This window comes from Lissotriton helveticus, chromosome 5_1 (genome assembly GCF_964261635.1).
Source record: "Lissotriton helveticus chromosome 5_1, aLisHel1.1, whole genome shotgun sequence".
NCBI classification, from domain to species: Eukaryota; Metazoa; Chordata; class Amphibia; order Caudata; family Salamandridae; genus Lissotriton; species Lissotriton helveticus.
The window spans coordinates 1,821,481,010-1,821,503,798 of record NC_136065.1 but is presented as its reverse complement, the minus strand read 5'-3'; positions in this window follow the sequence as shown (position 1 = coordinate 1,821,503,798).

Below are 22,789 nucleotides of genomic sequence, written 5' to 3'. Positions count from 1 at the left end.
GTCCTGGAATAAAAGAGATGTATCCTCCAGCACACGTGACACTTTGTACAGGTGAGAAATGGCCTATCTCTCCTTGTTTGCGCCGTTATTGTGTCCTGCCCCTGCCGCGTTTCCCGCCCTTCTCCTCGCTCCCCGCCGCTGCTCCCCTGCGGCCCGCCCCTTTTTCTTCTGTTACCCTTCCCATTCGCCGCCCCGCTCCCGCCTCCCAGCTGCTCCTCCCTCCCACTTGGCCATTTATGGCGGAGTGCACGCGGTGGTGAGCAGTGACCCTTGACCCTGTTCTGGGCCCGTCGCTCCACGCACCGCGCACACTTCCCGTGAGTGAGCCCAGGCGTCCCCCGCTTCTGCCGAGTTTCGCCGCTGCCCTGCAGCTGAGTTCCTGGGCCTCTGTATTTTTTATTCTGCGTCTGTGTTTTGGTCTCTGCCTCTGTATTTGGTTTCCTGCCTCTGTATTTTGTTTCTGTGCTTGTTTTTTCTCCTTGTTTGCGCCGTTACTGTGTCCTGCCCCTGCCGCGTTTCCCGCCCTTCTCCCCGCTCACCGCCGCTGCTCCCCTGTGGCCCCGCCCCTTTTTCTTCTGTTTCCCTTCCCATTCGCCGCCCCGCTCCCGCCTCCCAGCTGCTCCTCCCTCCCACTTCGCCATTTATGGCGGAGTACACGCGTACGCGCAGCGGGCGCGCCGATTGTGCGCTGAAGGCGCGCCAAAGGCAAGCCCGTCTACGCCTGGACCGCACCCAGCGCCAGGATCCCTGGCCCCCGACGACGCCACACCACACGACGGACCTACGATGCCACCACCCTCTATGCACTAAACGCTGGCCGATCCCCTGCCTGCTACCGAGCCACCCCGAGACGCACCCACGGACTCTTCGCCTGCCAAGCCTGCAAATATACCTGCCTCCGGACCTGCGCCCTGCCCAACAAGCCGAGCACCAGCAGCAACCACCTCAGGTGCATCCTGCTCAACACCCGCTCAGTCCACAGACACGCCGTCAAACTATGCACCATCAGGATTCAAGCAAGCCGGGCCGAAGACGGCTGAAATGCCAGAAACCGGTCCCCGGAAGCTTGTTTCCTTCCCAGTGTAAGAATTGGCTTTTGTAGTCTGGTCTGCCCTGTTCCCATGATGCACTGGGCCAGGGACAGACTAATTTGCATACAGCCAGGTTCTGAAACTGGGATGGTGCAATGAGCTAAAAAACGGTGTTGGATCTAGCCCTGATCTCTTGACTGGGTGAGAGTATTCTGCTTAATTCAGAGACTCTGTCCATCACCACCCCTTGTTGTAAATATTTTTGTCCACCCTAAGCGTGGAAGGGTATACTCAGATGTGAGTCCCTTGCTCATTGCGCCATCAGGATTCAAGCAAGCCGGGCCGAAGACGGCTGAAATGCCAGAAACCGGTCCCCGGAAGCTTGTTTCCTTCCCAGTGTAAGAATTGGCTTTTGTAGTCTGGTCTGCCCTGTTCCCATGATGCACTGGGCCAGGGACAGACTAATTTGAATACAGCCAGGTTCTGAAACTGGGATGGTGCAATGAGCTAAAAAACGGTGTTGGATCTAGCCCTGATCTCTTGACTGGGTGAGAGTATTCTGCTTAATTCAGAGACTCTGTCCATCACCACCCCTTGTTGTAAATATTTTTGTCCACCCTAAGCGTGGAAGGGTATACTCAGATGTGAGTCCCTTGCTCATTGCACCATCAGGATTCAAGCAAGCCGGGCCGAAGACGGCTGAAATGCCAGAAACCGGTCCCCGGAAGCTTGTTTCCTTCCCAGTGTAAGAATTGGCTTTTGTAGTCTGGTCTGCCCTGTTCCCATGATGCACTGGGCCAGGGACAGACTAATTTGCATACAGCCAGGTTCTGAAACTGGGATGGTGAAATGAGCTAAAAAACGGTGTTGGATCTAGCCCTGATCTCTTGACTGGGTGAGAGTATTCTGCTTAATTCAGAAACTCTGTCCATCACCACCCCTTGTTGTAAATATTTTTGTCCACCCTAAGCGTGGAAGGGTATACTCAGATGTGAGTCCCTTGCTCATTGCACCATCAGGATTCAAGCAAGCCGGGCCGAAGACGGCTGAAATGCCAGAAACCGGTCCCCGGAAGCTTGTTTCCTTCCCAGTGTAAGAATTGGCTTTTGTAGTCTGGTCTGCCCTGTTCCCATGATGCACTGGGCCAGGGACAGACTAATTTGCATACAGCCAGGTTCTGAAACTGGGATGGTGCAATGAGCTAAAAAACGGTGTTGGATCTAGCCCTGATCTCTTGACTGGGTGAGAGTATTCTGCTTAATTCAGAGACTCTGTCCATCACCACCCCTTGTTGTAAATATTTTTGTCCACCCTAAGCGTGGAAGGGTATACTCAGATGTGAGTCCCTTGCTCATTGCACCATCAGGATTCAAGCAAGCCGGGCCGAAGACGGCTGAAATGCCAGAAACCGGTCCCCGGAAGCTTGTTTCCTTCCCAGTGTAAGAATTGGCTTTTGTAGTCTGGTCTGCCCTGTTCCCATGATGCACTGGGCCAGGGACAGACTAATTTGCATACAGCCAGGTTCTGAAACTGGGATGGTGCAATGAGCTAAAAAACGGTGTTGGATCTAGCCCTGATCTCTTGACTGGGTGAGAGTATTCTGCTTAATTCAGAGACTCTGTCCATCACCACCCCTTGTTGTAAATATTTTTGTCCACCCTAAGCGTGGAAGGGTATACTCAGATGTGAGTCCCTTGCTCATTGCACCATCAGGATTCAAGCAAGCCGGGCCGAAGACGGCTGAAATGCCAGAAACCGGTCCCCGGAAGCTTGTTTCCTTCCCAGTGTAAGAATTGGCTTTTGTAGTCTGGTCTGCCCTGTTCCCATGATGCACTGGGCCAGGGACAGACTAATTTGCATACAGCCAGGTTCTGAAACTGGGATGGTGCAATGAGCTAAAAAACGGTGTTGGATCTAGCCCTGATCTCTTGACTGGGTGAGAGTATTCTGCTTAATTCAGAGACTCTGTCCATCACCACCCCTTGTTGTAAATATTTTTGTCCACCCTAAGCGTGGAAGGGTATACTCAGATGTGAGTCCCTTGCTCATTGCACCATCAGGATTCAAGCAAGCCGGGCCGAAGACGGCTGAAATGCCAGAAACCGGTCCTCGGAAGCTTGTTTCCTTCCCAGTGTAAGAATTGGCTTTTGTAGTCTGGTCTGCCCTGTTCCCATGATGCACTGGGCCAGGGACAGACTAATTTGCATACAGCCAGGTTCTGAAACTGGGATGGTGCAATGAGCTAAAAAACGGTGTTGGATCTAGCCCTGATCTCTTGACTGGGTGAGAGTATTCTGCTTAATTCAGAGACTCTGTCCATCACCACCCCTTGTTGTAAATATTTTTGTCCACCCTAAGCGTGGAAGGGTATACTCAGATGTGAGTCCCTTGCTCATTGCACCATCAGGATTCAAGCAAGCCGGGCCGAAGACGGCTGAAATGCCAGAAACCGGTCCCCGGAAGCTTGTTTCCTTCCCAGTGTAAGAATTGGCTTTTGTAGTCTGGTCTGCCCTGTTCCCATGATGCACTGGGCCAGGGACAGACTAATTTGCATACAGCCAGGTTCTGAAACTGGGATGGTGCAATGAGCTAAAAAACGGTGTTGGATCTAGCCCTGATCTCTTGACTGGGTGAGAGTATTCTGCTTAATTCAGAGACTCTGTCCATCACCACCCCTTGTTGTAAATATTTTTGTCCACCCTAAGCGTGGAAGGGTATACTCAGATGTGAGTCCCTTGCTCATTGCACCATCAGGATTCAAGCAAGCCGGGCCGAAGACGGCTGAAATGCCACAAACCGGTCCCCGGAAGCTTGTTTCCTTCCCAGTGTAAGAATTGGCTTTTGTAGTCTGGTCTGCCCTGTTCCCATGATGCACTGGGCCAGGGACAGACTAATTTGCATACAGCCAGGTTCTGAAACTGGGATGGTGCAATGAGCTTAAAAACGGTGTTGGATCTAGCCCTGATCTCTTGACTGGGTGAGAGTATTCTGCTTAATTCAGAGACTCTGTCCATCACCACCCCTTGTTGTAAATATTTTTGTCCACCCTAAGCGTGGAAGGGTATACTCAGATGTGAGTCCCTTGCTCATTGCACCATCAGGATTCAATCAAGCCGGGCCGAAGACGGCTGAAATGCCAGAAACCGGTCCCCGGAAGCTTGTTTCCTTCCCAGTGTAAGAATTGGCTTTTGTAGTCTGGTCTGCCCTGTTCCCATGATGCACTGGGCCAGGGACAGACTAATTTGCATACAGCCAGGTTCTGAAACTGGGATGGTGCAATGAGCTAAAAAACGGTGTTGGATCTAGCCCTGATCTCTTGACTGGGTGAGAGTATTCTGCTTAATTCAGAGACTCTGTCCATCACCACCCCTTGTTGTAAATATTTTTGTCCACCCTAAGCGTGGAAGGGTATACTCAGATGTGAGTCCCTTGCTCATTGCACCATCAGGATTCAAGCAAGCCGGGCCGAAGACGGCTGAAATGCCAGAAACCGGTCCCCGGAAGCTTGTTTCCTTCCCAGTGTAAGAATTGGCTTTTGTAGTCTGGTCTGCCCTGTTCCCATGATGCACTGGGCCAGGGACAGACTAATTTGCATACAGCCAGGTTCTGAAACTGGGATGGTGCAATGAGCTAAAAAACGGTGTTGGATCTAGCCCTGATCTCTTGACTGGGTGAGAGTATTCTGCTTAATTCAGAGACTCTGTCCATCACCACCCCTTGTTGTAAATATTTTTGTCCACCCTAAGCGTGGAAGGGTATACTCAGATGTGAGTCCCTTGCTCATTGCACCATCAGGATTCAAGCAAGCCGGGCCGAAGACGGCTGAAATGCCAGAAACCGGTCCCCGGAAGCTTGTTTCCTTCCCAGTGTAAGAATTGGCTTTTGTAGTCTGGTCTGCCCTGTTCCCATGATGCACTGGGCCAGGGACAGACTAATTTGCATACAGCCAGGTTCTGAAACTGGGATGGTGCAATGAGCTAAAAAACGGTGTTGGATCTAGCCCTGATCTCTTGACTGGGTGAGAGTATTCTGCTTAATTCAGAGACTCTGTCCATCACCACCTTGTTGTAAATATTTTTGTCCACCCTAAGCGTGGAAGGGTATACTCAGATGTGAGTCCCTTGCTCATTGCACCATCAGGATTCAAGCAAGCCGGGCCGAAGACGGCTGAAATGCCAGAAACCGGTCCCCGGAAGCTTGTTTCCTTCCCAGTGTAAGAATTGGCTTTTGTAGTCTAATCTGCCCTGTTCCCATGATGCACTGGGCCAGGGACAGACTAATTTGCATACAGCCAGGTTCTGAAACTGGGATGGTGCAATGAGCTAAAAAACGGTGTTGGATCTAGCCCTGATCTCTTGACTGGGTGAGAGTATTCTGCTTAATTCAGAGACTCTGTCCATCACCACCCCTTGTTGTAAATATTTTTGTCCATCCTAAGCGTGGAAGGGTATACTCAGATGTGAGTCCCTTGCTCATTGCACCATCAGGATTCAAGCAAGCCGGGCCGAAGATGGCTGAAATGCCAGAAACCGGTCCCCGGAAGCTTGTTTCCTTCCCAGTGTAAGAATTGGCTTTTGTAGTCTGGTCTGCCCTGTTCCCATGATGCACTGGGCCAGGGACAGACTAATTTGCATACAGCCAGGTTCTGAAACTGGGATGGTGCAATGAGCTAAAAAACGGTGTTGGATCTAGCCCTGATCTCTTGACTGGGTGAGAGTATTCTGCTTAATTCAGAGACTCTGTCCATCACCACCCCTTGTTGTAAATATGCCCAACAAGCCGAGCACCAGCAGCAACCACCTCAGGTGCATCCTGCTCAACACCCGCTCAGTCCACAGACACGCCGTCGAACTATGGAACCTGCTCGACACAACATCACCAGACGTCGCCTTCCTCACAGAAACCTGGATGAACGCCTCCTCAGCGCCTGACATTGCCATAGCCATCCCGGACGGATACAAGATCACCCGGAAGGACCGCATCAACCAGACTGGAGGAGGCATCGCCATCGTACACAGGAACACCATCCGCATCACGACCAACTCCGACGACACCCTCACCGCCGCCGAACACCTCCACTTCCAGATACACACCGACCCCAAGACCACCCTCAGAGGCACCCTCATCTACAGACCCCCGGGACCACGCACCCAATTTAGCGAAGACATCGCCGACTTCATCAGCCCGCCCTCAACTTCCACCTGGAGAACAACAAGGACAGCAACACCACCACCCTGCTGGACAACGTCGCCAACCTCGGACTCAAGCAACTGGTGAACACCCCCACCCACTATGCCGGCCACACGCTTGACCCCGTCTTCTCCTCCAGCAAGCACATCTCCTTCAGCCACTCCACCAGACTCCATTGGACTGACCACAGCTGCATCCACTTCAGCTTCAGAAGAACCACGACCCACCACCACCCGCAACAGATTCCTCGCAGGAGCTGGAGCGAGATCACCGCCGAGCAGCTGACCACCTCCCTCCGCCAGAACCCTCCCGCCAGCACAACGGACCCCAACGAAGCAGCCAGCAACCTCACACAGTGGCTCAGCAACTGCGCAGATGTCCTCGCACCACTGAAGAACCCTCCCAGCAGACCCGGCAGCAAGAAAGCCCCCTGATTCACCGATGAACTCAAGATCTCCAAGAAGAACTGCCGCACCCTCGAGAAAGCCTGGCGCCATGACCAGACAACGGACAACATGTCGGCCCTCAAGCATGCCACCCGCAAACACCACCAGCTGATCCGCACCACCAAGAAGACAGCATTCAAAGAACGACTGGACAACAACGCCCACAACAGCAAGGAACTCTTCAGCATCGTCAAAGAGTTCTCCAACCCCAGCGCCGGAAACAACGACATCACCCCCTCGCCAGACCTCTGCGACTCACTCGCCTCGTTCTTCCACCGCAAGATCGCCGATATACACAACAGCTTCGGCACACCAACCACGCACCCAACCACCGAACCAACGTCCCCCACCACCACCCTCTGCACCTGGACCCCGGTCAGCACCAAAGACACCACCCGCACGATGAACACCATCCACTCCGGATCGCCAACCGACCCCTGCCCCCACCACGTCTTCAACAAGGCCGACTCCATCATCGCACCCCATCTCTGGGACATCATCAACACCTCCTTCAACACCGCCACCTTCCCGGAGAGCTGGAAGCACGCCGAACTCAGTGCCCTCCTGAAGAAACCAACAGCGGACCCCCACCGACCTCAAGAACTACCGCCCCATCTCGCTCCTCCCTTTTCCTGCCAAAGTCATCGAGAAGACCGTCAACAGACAATTCGCCGCCTTCCTCGAGACGAACGGATCCCTCGACCCCTCGCAGTCCGGTTTCTGAGCCAACCACAGCACCGAGACCGCCCTCATCGCAGCCACTGACGACATCAGATCCCTGCTCGACAACGGGGAAACAGCGGCTCTCATCCTCCTGGACCTCTCCGCAGCATTCAACACTGTTTGCCACCGCACCCTATTACAGCGCCTCAGCAACATCGGAATCCAAGAGAAGGCACTGGAATGGATCATCTCGTTCCTCGCCAGAAGAACCCAGAGAGTCCGCCTCCCCCGGTTCAGATCCGAGGCCACCGAAGTCATCTGCGGCGTACCACAAGGATCATCACTCAGCCCAACCCTTTTCAACGTCTACATGAGCCCTCTCGCAGCCATCGCACGCAAACACAACCTCAACATCATCTCCTACGCCGACGTCACCCAGCTAATCCTCTCCCTCACCAAGGACCCCGCCACCGCCAGAACCAGCCTACACAAAGGGATGAAAGACGTCGCCCAATGGATGAAGAACAGCCGCCTGAAACTGAACTCAGACAAGACGGAAATCCTCATCCTGGGATCAACACCCTCCGCCTGGGACGACTCTTGGTGGCCCCCTGCCCTGGGCACCACTCCCAAACCAACGGATCACGCACGCAACCTGGGTTTCATCTTGGACTCCTCCCTCTCGATGACCAGACAAGTCAACGCCGTCTCGTCATCTTGCTTCAACACCCTGCGCATGCTCTGTAAGATCTTCAGATGGATCCCCACCGAAACCAGGAAGACGATCACCCAGGCACTCGTCACCAGCCGACTGGACTACGGAAACACCCTCTACGCCGGAACCACAGCCAAACTTCAGAAAAGACTCCAGCGCATCCAGAACGCCTCCGCAGGACTCATCCTGGACATCCCCCGACACAGCCACATCTCCGGCCACCTGAGAGACCTGCACTGGCTCCCCGTCAGCAAGAGGCTCAAGTTCAGGCTCCTCACCCACGCACACAAGGCCCTCCACGACCGGGGCCCCAAGTACCTGAACAACCGCCTGACCTTCTACACGCCCACCCGCCAGCTACGATCAACCTGGCTTGCCCTCGCCGCCGTATCACGCATCCGCAGAGCCACCGCCGGAGGAAGATCCTTCTCCTACCTGGCAGCCAAGACATGGAACTCCCTCCCGATCCACCTCCGGCTGACCCAGGCGCCTTGAGACCCTTCCGGGTGAGTAGCACGCTATACAAATGTACATGATTGATTGATTGATAAGGTGAATGCACTCCTTCTAACACACCAAGCTGATCACCTTATCCGGCCACCACACACCGCCCGTGAGCTATGTCCAGATTTCTTGCCCTTAGCTCTTTTGAAACTGCTACCACACCATCCTCCAAGCGAAAAAATGACGCTATGGGTAGCAGCAGAGAGAGGTACTCTGCAGCCACAGAAGATGAAGAGGAGATGAAAATATGGATGCTTCTTCACCAGGCAGACGAAGCAATATTCAAATTGTCACATACTATATTTATTTATTTGCGATTTTATAAGGCTCTAACCAGACCCGTGCAGGCATCAGAGCACTTTACAACATTTAAATTAAACATTGTATACATTAATATAAAAGGGTTTATAACACTCAAAATGTCAGTGGTCAGAAAGGAGGAATTTGTCCAATGCAAGGAAGTCTTAAATGGAATAGGAGAGCAAGGCTGATGAGCCATAGGTTCAAGAGTCATCTTCGGTTGGAGCACGGCAGAAGCAAAGAGTATGGTGTCTTTACTAAGTCTTTACTGTATTCTCTGTGGATTCTTACTCGGCTTGGGTAATTGATGAACTAGAGGTATTGGAGTGAGGGCGAGTCATGACCATAGGTAAGGAAGAAAAGAGATTTAAGGTCTTTCTTGACATGAACTTAGAGTTAGTGGGATAGCATTCCAGGTGTTAAGTGAACCGCCCTAGAAGGATTGACTCAGGTGCATGGTTTTTTTGAAGAGAGGGGTTTTGAGATGAACACAGTCTGTACACCGAAGTTTTCAGGATCTACCCAGTGTTTGGGGGTTACTTAGTTTCGTACCCCACTGTGTAGGGCCTTGTGGGTAACACAAGCTAGTTTGAATTGACTTCAGGCTTTAGCCAAATCAGAGTGCTAAGTGTGGGTAAGATGTGATCATGTGTTCAGCAGTCAGAAACCAGGCATGTTGCAGAGCTGAGCGCTGCTGATAGATAGAGTTGCTATGTGGAAATTTTGGTAATGCCAATCAGAAGGCCATTACCGTAGTCCAATTTTGTGAGGACTAGGAAATCTAGTCTCGACGTCTGTGACTGGATGGAACAGTTTGCTTTTTCAGAGGAGTCCGATTTGGTGTTGCGCACTCCTGAGTAGGGCACTGATGTGTGCGTGTAGATTCTGGGCCAGATGTATTAAGAAACCCTTTTGAGCGTTTCAACAATCGCTGGATTTCAGTCAAGAGTGCTGGATGTATCTTACAATTGCAAAGAATTGATAATGTGAAAATGTGAGATCAGCAAGAATTCTATGTTCTGTGGATTCTGTTTAAGGTGCTATTGGGTCATCCATGATTTTAACTCTGTCGTTCTTGGCAGTGCAATTATGTCGTAGAAAGAAACGTTTAGGTATAATTGTATGTGATCAGTGTATAAGTGAATCAGTCTCACCATCAAACGTTCCACAAGTGGTCACTGTGGTGGTATCTACCCTCACTCAAAAAGGTGCCTTATGCATGGGAAGAAGTGCTCATTGTGTGGGAAGATGGATCATTATGTGAAAGTCTACATTTCCAGTGTCCAGAGGCTCACCCTATTACAGACTAACTTTCTGACTTGGAAGGTCCAGGTCATTACCCTGCACCCTCAGGCCCTACCTGAGGGGCAGTACACGCAGTGCATGTGATCAGCATGTGTGAACCACTAAAATGTCAAGTAGTGGTATGTGACCATAAAGAAACCCCCCTTTTTGACACACTGGAATTCATAAATGTGATATCAGACTCGCAAAATCTGCACCACCTGACACTCATTCAACCACAGTGGTCATCTTTACATTCGGGAATGCTGCAGCCCTCTCACTCTTACTCTTTAGTGTACTGTTATCCTTTGTAGACAGGAAGCCAGGAAGTACATGTATATAGGACCCTGATCTGTTATGTTTCACTCATAAATATGTATGTGTATGTTACTTCCATACCACAAACCTAGCCTAAAGGTAGTAGAGTGCTGTACATAGCCAAAGACAGGCTGAAAGTCAAAGAGTAATAGAAGAGGAAGCTGGTTGTCAATGGTTAATGCATTGTGATGTAGGGTCCTTGTAGAAAAGTGGCCTTATTTTTGACAAGGTCACCCCTACTTTTTGCCTGGTATATGATGTGATTTTAACTGAGAGTGCACTTGGTCCCTGCTAACCAGGTCCCTAGTGCCAGAGTGATTTTGACCGGGAGTGCACTTTGATCCTGCTAACCAGTTCCCCAGTGCCAAAATGTTCCCCAGTGCCAAAATGTGCAGTTGTTTACCTAACTGGCAATACTAGTACCCTCTGTAAGCCCCTAGTAAATGGTACTCCTGGCACCTAGGGTCTGAGGTACTAAAGGGGGTCCTTAAGGGCTGCAGCATGAATTGTGCCACCCTAAGGGACCCCATACCAAATGTATATGTAAATCTGTATTTGGAAAGTGTGAACTACTCACCCTTACGCTGGGGGCCGTCGTGGAAATTAAGTGAGCTATTACCCAGAGTCACATGGTGCTGAGCTGCCACGGGAGCCGGGGATTGAACCTTAAACCCTGTGCTTCGAAGTCAGCTGCCCTGGCCGCTGCACAACACCTCTCCAACTCATGCAAGACTACCATTGCAGGCTGCATGTTTTGGTGCAGACAAAAGGGAAAACACAGACATGACACACATCCCTGTGTACCATGTCCCCTAACACTGCATGTAGTATTTGTAAGTCATCCCTACAGCAGGCCTTACCTCCCTTAAGGCAAGGTGCATTATATTACACGTAAGGACATATCTGCGGGAGCAGATATGCCCCTGTGCTGGTCAGTTGCATTACTGCCTGTACCAGTGAGCAGAGAAGCCATTTTACAAGCATGTGATGGACATTGGCGAAAACAAGGTCTCCACCTACATGATGGCTTTACTGAATATAGGAATGTTTAGTATCAAATATCTCGTATTTATAAACCTCCACTGATTCCAACATTGGATTTATTAATATATGCGCACAGAGGGCACATTAGAAATGCCTTCTGAAAACCTACCAGCTACTGGTGCGCTGACTGAATGGTTGTCATCAGCCTGCCACCAGAGACAAGTTTCTGACCCCCAAGGGTGAGGGCCTTTGCTCTCAGGAGGCCAGAAACCAAGCCTGCTCAGGCAAAGGTTGTTTTTCACCCCATCCATAGGATGACCTGCAAATTTCATTCAAAGACAGGGGAGCTTTGAAGAGTCCACCGCCTTTGGTATGCAAATCTGGATTCTCTCCCAGGAGAGGAAGCCAACCCCCTTTGTCCAGAGCCCTTTGGTACCTGGACAGGCGGGAATATTAGCTAGTCAAGAAAGGCCTGTCCACCCTCACGCTAATATCACCCCTAAGGTAGGACACCTAAAGTGGATGTAACTTTACAGAGTTAGCTATCTTGGTGATGGCAAACTTAGGATCTCTGGGACAGGGTTATGCCCACTTCCCACCATAAGTGCCCATCTAGAAGGCATAGTGACCCCAGGGGTAAGTAGGCCATTGGCTACTACCCTGCACCCCCCTAAATACCCTAAGTTCAGTATTTAAGGTAGCCCCTGGCACCAAGAAATCAGATCCTGACGACCTACGAAGAAGGACACTGAGGAGCAGCTAGCAAAGACCGAAGAGGAGCAACTTACTTGGCCCCAGCCCTGCCAACCTGTCTGTTGTTCCTTGTTGAATTGCACCAAAGTCAACTCGTCCTGCAAGCTGTTGTGCCTCCAAAGCCTGGGAGGACTGCCTAACTTCAATAAAGACTCAAGGACTCCTGTGGAGCAGCAGAGCAGACCCGCAAAAACCCAACGCCGCCATGCACCACTGCACCTGAGCCCCCAGCCGAGTGGAAGTGGGCCAATGGTGTCAGAATGATCTCCAAGCCCTCAAGACAGAGTGCACCTCAGCTTCACCCCTGGTGAACCCCCGACGTCACATGCAGCCTCTGTGTGCAAGCCCCCTCAACGACGAGTGCTCTCGGATGAAGAAACCCAACACCTCAAAAACCCTCTGCAACCGGCCGTCACCACCTGAGGAGAAGAGGACCACCGGTGTTCTCACATCGCATAGCATTGCAAGACTCTGGCCCATTTGTGGGTTCAGCCCGACTAGCCTCCCTGACCAAACCTGCAGCCTCTGTTTGTGAAGGACGATCCCCATTGTCTTGCATTTGGCACAGACGCTGTTTTCCACCACTGCGCTGCTGGAAGTGACCTGCTGGTGCTGCTTTGGACCTAGCCCTATATTCACCTTAATAGTCAGGAGACTGGTCTCGTAAGTCGCTGTTCTGTACTTCAAGGCCGTACATGTTTCTCCTCCTATAGGATAACATTGCAGCTTTTGAAAAATGCACTGTGTCGCCTTTTTAAAATGAAAAGTATTTCTCTTGCAAAACACCCTTACCTGATTGTATTGATTCTGGTGTCTCAACATATATAAAGATATGTTATTTTTATAAATTGATGTGGAGCTCCTTAGTGAGTCGTGTGCATCATTTATTGACTATTATTTGTATTTGTGGATGTCTAACACCCCTCTCTGATAAGCCTAAAGCTGCTCAACCACACTACCACCTAGAAGAGCAAGCCACTGTCCACTCATAAGGGAATACCTGGACTCTTTGCACGATACACCTCTTTTTGGTATACCATATAAAGAGCCAGCTTCCTACAGTTCTTTAAAGAATTGAGTCTTCAACATTTTTATTAAATTGGAGCAGTGTTTGGGTGTAGTTGTGTTCTGATGGATGTGTGGATGTTGCTCCAGATCCTGGGTGCATACATGTAAAAGGCATATTGACTTGTTTCTTTTTCTTTTTTTACACTTCTTAGTCAGCTGTTTTATGGTGTCCTGCTGCAGAGATGGTGAGCCTTATCTGCAAGCTAAGCAGGGGTGCAGGCCAAATCAGATCAGATCAACTTTTTACTTTTATTCAGACCTTTGGTCTTTAAAACCAATAAAAAAGAACTATATTTAAAAAATCATGTACAAACAGTTTACAGAGACCGCCCTCATCGCAGCCACTGACGACATCAGATCCCTGCTCGACAACGGGGAAACAGCGGCTCTCATCCTCCTGGACCTCTCCGCAGCATTCGACACTGTCTGCCACCGCACCCTATTACAGCGCCTCAGCAACATCGGAATCCAAGAGAAGGCACTGGAATGGATCATCTCGTTCCTCGCCAGAAGAACCCAGAGAGTCCGCCTCCCCCGGTTCAGATCCGAGGCCACCGAAGTCATCTGCGGCGTACCACAAGGATCATCACTCAGCCCAACCCTTTTCAACGTCTACATGAGCCCTCTCGCAGCCATCGCACGCAAACACAACCTCAACATCATCTCCTACGCCGACGTCACCCAGCTAATCCTCTCCCTCACCAACGACCCCGCCACCGCCAGAACCAGCCTACAGGAAGGGATGAAAGACGTCGCCCAATGGATGAAGAACAGCCGCCTGAAACTGAACTCAGACAAGACGGAAATCCTCATCCTGGGATCAACACGCTCCGCCTGGGACGACTCTTGGTGGCCCCCTGCCCTGGGCACCACTCCCAAACCAACGGACCACGCACGCAACCTGGGTTTCATCTTGGACTCCTCCCTCTCGATGACCAGACAAGTCAACGCCGTCTCGTCATCTTGCTTCAACACCCTGCGCATGCTCTGTAAGATCTTCAGATGGATCCCCACCGAAACCAGGAAGACGATCACCCAGGCACTCGTCACCAGCCGACTGGACTACGGAAACACCCTCTACGCCGGAACCACAGCCAAACTTCAGAAAAGACTCCAGCGCATCCAGAACGCCTCCGCACGACTCATCCTGGACATCCCCCGACACAGCCACATCTCCGGCCACCTGAGAGACCTGCACTGGCTCCCCGTCAGCAAGAGGCTCAAGTTCAGGCTCCTCACCCACGCACACAAGGCCCTCCACGACCGGGGCCCCAAGTACCTGAACAACCGCCTGACCTTCTACACGCCCACCCGCCAGCTACGATCAACCTGGCTTGCCCTCGCCGCCGTATCACGCATCCGCAGAGCCACCGCCGGAGGAAGATCCTTCTCCTACCTGGCAGCCAAGACATGGAACTCCCTCCCGATCCACCTCCGGCTGACCCAGGCGCCTTGAGAGCCTTCCGGGTGAGTAGCACGCTATACAAATGTACATGATTGATTGATTGATAAGGTGAATGCACTCCTTCTAACACACCAAGCTGATCACCCTATCCGGCCACCACACACCACCCGTGAGCTATGTCCAGATTTCTTGCCCTTAGCTCTTTTGAAACTGCTACCAAACCATCCTCCAAGCGACAAAATGACGCTATGGGTAGCAGCAGAGAGAGGTACTCTGCAGCCACAGAAGATGAAGAGGATATGAAAATATGGATGCTTCTTCACCAGGCAGACGAAGCAATATTCAAATTGTCACATACTATATTTATTTATTTGCGATTTTATAAGGCTCTAACCAGACCCGTGCAGGCATCAGAGCACTTTACAACATTTAAATTAAACATTGTATACATTAATATAAAAGGGTTTATAACACTCAAAATGTCAGTGGTCAGAAAGGAGGAATTTGTCCAATGCAAGGAAGTCTTAAATGGAATAGGAGAGCAAGGCTGATGAGCCATAGGTTCAAGAGTCATCTTCGGTTGGAGCACGGCAGAAGCAAAGAGTATGGTGTCTTTACTAAGTCTTTACTGTATTCTCTGTGGATTCTTTACTCGGCTTGGGTAATTGATGAACTAGAGGTATTGGAGTGAGGGCGAGTCATGACTATAGGTAAGGAAGAAAAGAGATTTAAGGTCTTTCTTGACATGAACTTAGAGTTAGTGGGATAGCATTCCAGGTGTTAAGTGAACCGCCCTAGAAGGATTGACTCAGGTGCATTTTTTTTTTTTAAGAGAGGGGTTTTGAGATGAACACAGTCTGTACACCGAAGTTTACAGGATCTACCCAGTGTTTGGGGGTTACTTAGTTTCGTGCCCCACTGTGTAGGGGCTTGTGGGTAACACAAGCTAGTTTGAATTGACTTCAGGCTTTAGCCAAATCAGAGTGCTAAGTGTGGGTAAGATGTGATCATGTGTTCAGCAGTCAGAAACCAGGCATGTTGCAGAGCTGAGCGCTGCTGATAGATAGAGTTGCTATGTGGAAATTTTGGTAATGCCAATCAGAAGGCCATTACCGTAGTCCAATTTTGTGAGGACTAGGAAATCTAGTCTCAACGTCTGTGACTGGATGGAACAGTTTGCTTTTTCAGAGGAGTCCGATTTGGTGTTGCGCACTCCTGAGTAGGGCACTGATGTGTGCGTGTAGATTCTGGGCCAGATGTATTAAGAAACCCTTTTGAGCGTTTCAACAATCGCTGGATTTCAGTCAAGAGTGCTGGATGTATCTTACAATTGCAAAGAATTGATAATGTGAAAATGTGAGATCAGCAAGAATTCTATGTTCTGTGGATTCTGTTTAAGGTGCTATTGGGTCATCCATGATTTTAACTCTGTCGTTCTTGGCAGTGCAATTATGTCGTAGAAAGAAACGTTTAGGTATAATTGTATGTGATCAGTGTATAAGTGAATCAGTCTCACCATCAAACGTTCCACAAGTGGTCACTGTGGTGGTATCTACCCTCACTCAAAAAGGTGCCTTATGCATGGGAAGAAGTGCTCATTGTGTGGGAAGATAGATCATTATGTGAAAGTCTACATTTCCAGTGTCCAGAGGCTCACCCTATTACAGACTAACTTTCTGACTTGGAAGGTCCAGGTCATTACCCTGCACCCTCAGGCCCTACCTGAGGGGCAGTACACGCAGTGCATGTGATCAGCATGTGTGAACCACTAAAATGTCAAGTAGTGGTATGTGACCATAAAGAAACCCCCCTTTTTGACACACTGGAATTCATAAATGTGATATCAGACTCGCAAAATCTGCACCACCTGACACTCATTCAACCACAGTGGTCATCTTTACATTCGGGAATGCTGCAGCCCTCTCACTCTTACTCTTTAGTGTACTGTTATCCTTTGTAGACAGGAAGCCAGGAAGTACATGTATATAGGACCCTGTTATGTTTCACTCATAAATATGTATGTGTATGTTACTTCCATACCACAAACCTAGCCTAAAGGTAGTAGAGTGCTGTACATAGCCAAAGACAGGCTGAAAGTCAAAGAGTAATAGAAGAGGAAGCTGGTTGTCAATGGTTAATGCATTGTGATGTAGGGTCCTTGTAGAAAAGTGGCCTTATTTTTGACAAGGTCACCCCTACTTTTTTGCCTGGTATATGATGTGATTTTAACTGAGAGTGCACTTGGTCCCTGCTAACCAGGTCCCTAGTGCCAGAGTGATTTTGACCGGGAGTGCACTTTGATCCTGCTAACCAGTTCCCCAGTGCCAAAATGTTCCCCAGTGCCAAAATGTGCAGTTGTTTACCTAACTGGCAATACTAGTACCCTCTGTAAGCCCCTAGTAAATGGTACTCCTGGCACCTAGGGTCTGAGGTACTAAAGGGGGTCCTTAAGGGCTGCAGCATGAATTGTGCCACCCTAAGGGACCCCATACCAAATGTATATGTAAATCTGTATTTGGAAAGTGTGAACTACTCACCCTTACGCTGGGGGCCGTCGTGGAAATTAAGTGAGCTATTACCCAGAGTCACATGGTGCTGAGCTGCCACGGGAGCCGGGGATTGAACCTTAAACCCTGTGCTTCGAAGTCAGCTGCCCTGGCCGCTGCACAACACCTCTCCAACTCATGCAAGACTACCATTGCAGGCTGCATGTTTTGGCGCAGACAAAAGGGAAAACACAGACATGACACACATCCCTGTGTACCATGTCCCCTAACACTGCATGTAGTATTTGTAAGTCATCCCTACAGCAGGCCTTACCTCCCTTAAGGCAAGGTGCATTATATTACATGTAAGGACATATCTGCGGGAGCAGATATGCCCCTGTGCTGGTCAGTTGCATTACTGCCTGTACCAGTGAGCAGAGAAGCCATTTTACAAGCATGTGATGGACATTGGCGAAAACAAGGTCTCCAGCTACATGATGGCTTCACTGAATATAGGGATGTTTAGTATCAAATATCTCGTATTTATAAACCTCCACTGATTCCAACATTGGATTTATTAATATATGCGCACAGAGGGCACATTAGAAATGCCTTCTGAAAACCTACCAGCTACTGGTGTGCTGACTGAATGGTTGTCATCAGCCTGCCACCAGAGACAAGTTTCTGACCCCCAAGGGTGAGGGCCTTTGCTCTCAGGAGGCCAGAAACCAAGCCTGCTCAGGCAAAGGTTGTTTTTCACCCCATCCATAGGATGACCTGCAAATTTCATTCAAAGACAGGGGAGCTTTGAAGAGTCCACCGCCTTTGGTATGCAAATCTGGATTCTCTCCCAGGAGAGGAAGCCAACCCCCTTTGTCCAGAGCCCTTTGGTACCTGGACTGGCGGGAATATTAGCTAGTCAAGAAAGGCCTGCCCACCCTCACGCTAATATCACCCCTAAGGTAGGATACCTAAAGTGGATGTAACTTTACAGAGTTAGCTATCTTGGTGATGGCAAACTTAGGATCTCTGGGACAGGGTTATGCCCACTTCCCACCATAAGTGCCCATCTAGAAGGCATAGTGACCCCAGGGGTAAGTAGGCCATTGGCTACTACCCTGCACCCCCCTAAATACCCTAAGTTCAGTATTTAAGGTAGCCCCTGGCACCAAGAAATCAGATCCTGACGACCTACGAAGAAGGACACTGAGGAGCAGCTAGCAAAGACCGAAGAGGAGCAACTGACTTGGCCCCAGCCCTGCCAACCTGTCTGTTGTTCCTTGTTGAATTGCACCAAAGTCAACTCGTCCTGCAAGCTGTTATGCCTCCAAAGCCTGGGAGGACTGCCTAACTTCAATAAAGACTCAAGGACTCCTGTGGAGCAGCAGAGCAGACCCGCAAAAACCCAACGCCGCCATGCACCACTGCACCTGAGCCCCCAGCCGAGTGGAAGTGGGCCAATGGTGTCAGAATGATCTCCAAGCCCTCAAGACAGAGTGCACCTCAGCTTCACCCCTGGTGAACCCCCGACGTCACATGCAGCCTCTGTGTTCAAGCCCCCTCAACCACGAGTGCTCTCGGATGAAGAAACCCAACACCTCAAAAACCCTCTGCAACCGGCTGCCACCACCTGAGGAGAAGAGGACCACCGGTGTTCTCACATCGCATAGCATTGCAAGACTCTGGCCCATTTGTGGGTTCAGCCCGACTAGCCTCCCTGACCAAACCTGCAGCCTCTGTTTGTGAAGGACGATCCCCATTGTCTTGCATTTGGCACAGACGCTGTTTTCCACCACTGCGCTGCTGGAAGTGACCTGCTGGTGCTGCTTTGGACCTAGCCCTATATTCACCTTAATAGTCAGGAGACTGGTCTCGTAAGTCGCTGTTCTGTACTTCAAGGCCGTACATGTGACTCCTCCTATAGGATAACATTGCAGCTTTTGAAAAATGCACTGTGTCGCCTTTTTAAAATGAAAAGTATTTCTCTTGCAAAACACCCTTACCTGATTGTATTGATTCTGGTGTCTCAACATATATAAAGATATGTTATTTTTATAAATTGATGTGGAGCTCCTTAGTGAGTCGTGTGCATCATTTATTGACTATTATTTGTATTTGTGGATGTCTAACACCCCTCTCTGATAAGCCTAAAGCTGCTCAACCACACTACCACCTAGAAGAGCAAGCCACTGTCCACTCATAAGGGAATACCTGGACTCTTTGCATGATACACCTCTTTTTGGTATACCATATAAAGAGCCAGCTTCCTACAGTTCTTTAAAGAATTGAGTCTTCAACTTTTTTATTAAATTGGAGCAGTGTTTGGGTGTAGTTGTGTTCTGATGGATGTGTGGATGTTGCTCCAGATCCTGGGTGCATACATGTAAAAGGCATATTGACTTGTTTCTTTTTCTTTTTTTACACTTCTTAGTCAGCTGTTTTATGGTGTCCTGCTGCAGAGATGGTGAGCCTTATCTGCAAGCTAAGCAGGGGTGCAGGCCAAATCAGATCAGATCAACTTTTTACTTTTATTCAGACCTTTGGTCTTTAAAACCAATAAAAAAGAACTATATTTAAAAAATTATGTACAAACAGTTTACATATTACTCTCTTAAAATAGAGATAATACCCATTCCTTGGCACCATAAATCCTATAAATCCCTTCTAGAATTAAAACCACAGCCCAGAGATATATTGGCACTACAAGCTTAAAAATATTAACTAGTAAAATATCCTTTTAAAATCCCTTTAACTGCAATTAAAAAAAGTTCTGATTACGCACATCATGTCCAAACATTTTATTCCTATTAGTAAATTGACTGCTGATTTACAATTCAAAATCCCATATTTGACAAAAACGGGTTTCAAGTACATTTCCCCTTATCGTCCAAGATTACCAACCCACCAGCATTATACTCAAGCCAGCTCGAAACTACAAAAGCGCATGTCTAAGCCCGGGGTTTGGCAATGTGTCCACATAAGGGAAACATTTCTCCCTATCCCTGACTTTCTCTTGAACTGAACGGAGATCTTACCATTAGGGTACCCAATGTCATGCTCCCTGATACACTTTTTCATTTTTCATCAATGCACGCAACTCCCCTTTAGAAATTTGAAATTTAGAGCTACCAACATTTATATTTAATTTCAATCTCCTACAAATTTCCTCCAACTGCTTTCTAACCTTTTTTCCCAACTCAATTCACTATACAAAACCTCATTCTTACAGAGCGTACTGATTTTTAGCTCACCTTTCCTTAATCTCCCAAACTAAAAAGTATCACCCTGAATAAGCTATATAGCTCCAGGCTGGAAGCAGTATTTCCATCCTTATTGCTTGTACCATGATTGATGGAGGTAGGGGTAGCAATTTATTTTAAGCCTTTACCTTCCTCTTGGTTCAATCTAGTTTCCCACTTAAACCCAGATGTTCCGCTCCATACTGATGGCGAGGTAGGCTGAAAGAATTGGGCGTAAAGAGGGACCACCATTAACTCAATTAAATGTTCTCAACCCACAGACTGAGGTTAAGGCACTTGTGTTTAGTCCTTCAATGTGGTCTTTCCAATTCAACTTGTCATTAAACTACATCCTCAAATATTAATACTTTTTAACCACTTCTACTTTGCTTTTTCCCAGTACCCATCGATAATTTGATTTGGACTTCCCAAAAACCAGCACTTTGGTTTCGTCAATATTAACTGACGATTTCTGCAGGCCTCCCTGTGTCATAGCCATTGAAACCCAATCATCAGCATATAGGATGCATGGCACATGAACTCCATTTATTTTAGATTAAAAGCCCATTGCACTTTTTAAACCTGATGGTAGATCAGCCAAGAATATGGAAAATAACAGGGGGTGGGGGGCAATAGACAGTCTTGGCGGAGACCATTCCCTATCTTTATCTTCCGTGTTAGTGTTCCTTCCCTATCCACTATCACCTGCACCCAATTCTGTCTATATAGTTCCTGAAGTATTAGTAAAAGGTCATTCAGGGTTCCAAAGTTGGTTAAAGTCTCCCAAAGCAGGTTATGATCCAGCATATCAAATGCAGCACGAAAGACTACCAAGCAACACAATTTGTTCCTTTGATCTATGGATTTCCTTGCCAGCGAATACAAGCTAAAACAATGATCTACGGTACAATGTCCCTCTTTGAAACCTCCTTGCTCCTGTGAGATTACATTATTGGTCTCCACCCAGGCTGTTGTTGCAGCAAAATTGTTGAGAATAATTTTTCACCTTCATTTAGGAGACTAATCAAACAATCGTTTTTTGTGAGCTTTGGATTTGTCTTATAATTGCCCACTTCCAACAATTCAGGACAAAGTCCAAAGCTAAGACTATTTTAAATGTCAGGAAATAGAATTTTGCACACCAGTCTGTATTTGGTTTAAGTATCACTGCCAGGAGGTTCTCGTGTCCTGCTGCCTTTGTTAATTTTAGAGAATTTATTGTTTCCTTGATCATTTATAGGAATATAACTTGCAAAGTTTCTTGCTTATTAAAAAATGTGCCTCATGGGGGAACTTCAGCACCTTCACTGCTGTCAAGTTAGTTTAGGTAGTTAACTCAGGCATCTTCCCAGACCATACATTTCATTTTCCTCTCTTCCTTACAAGAACCATCTCTCACTAAATGGCAGAATTTCCTTACATTTTTCGTTTCAATAACCTCAAACATATCTTTCAGCATTTGCTAAGATAATCTTTTTTCTTCCCATTCAATAGCTTCGTTGAAATCTTTTTGTCTTTCCGTAGGATGTTTTCCTGCTCTAGATAATAATTGTTTCTCAGGTTCCTTTCCCTTTTACATATCTGTTGCTTTACACTTCTACATTCCCAATCGAATCAACAATTTATTTCCTTTTACCAAAATATGCAATCCTCAGTACATCTTTCTTCGGAGTTAATTCCTGTTGTTGCTGAAAAACACTCAAGAGTATGTGGTAAATAAATAAATAATACCCTATTTTTGAATGTATAAATGAATAACAGATAGCTCAATAAATAAGAGTCAAGATTCGAGGTAGTAGGAGTTTCGCAGGTTTATTACAGCATAAAGGACAGGAACAGGACAACCTGCATAGGAATAGGATGGCAGGGCCCAGCAGCGCTGCTGGTGTCAGGATCGGGACAAGGGGAACGGATGACTTTTTTAATAACAGTGCATGAGCATATATACATAACGCAAACACATAGCATTACATTGCAGTAGGCGTAGCAGTGGGTGGAGCAGAAGGTGTGACGCGTAGCAGTCGCGAAAGATAAGGGTGAAAAAGAGGTGTAACGGGGCGTATACATAGACATGTGATGCAAACGTAACAGAATATGTCATGAATGGGGCGGAAACCATGGAGGGGGCTACCTGAGGAGCCGGGACCTCTAACCTGATGGTGCGCGCAAACTGGCAATGACGTATCACTAGGAGAAGCTGGGGGCTATGAACTCTGTGCTAGGAGCAGAGACTGAAGTCTGGAGAGTCAGGGCGACATGTACCTAAGCAGTATCTAGTATCTGATGTTTAGAGAACATGTTGATATAAACTAGAAGTCAGGAGAGGAAAGGCTGACTTGATTCTAAGACTGGACCATGCATTATTCTACATGTAGTGCGTGATGAAGAATATTGAATGACCGT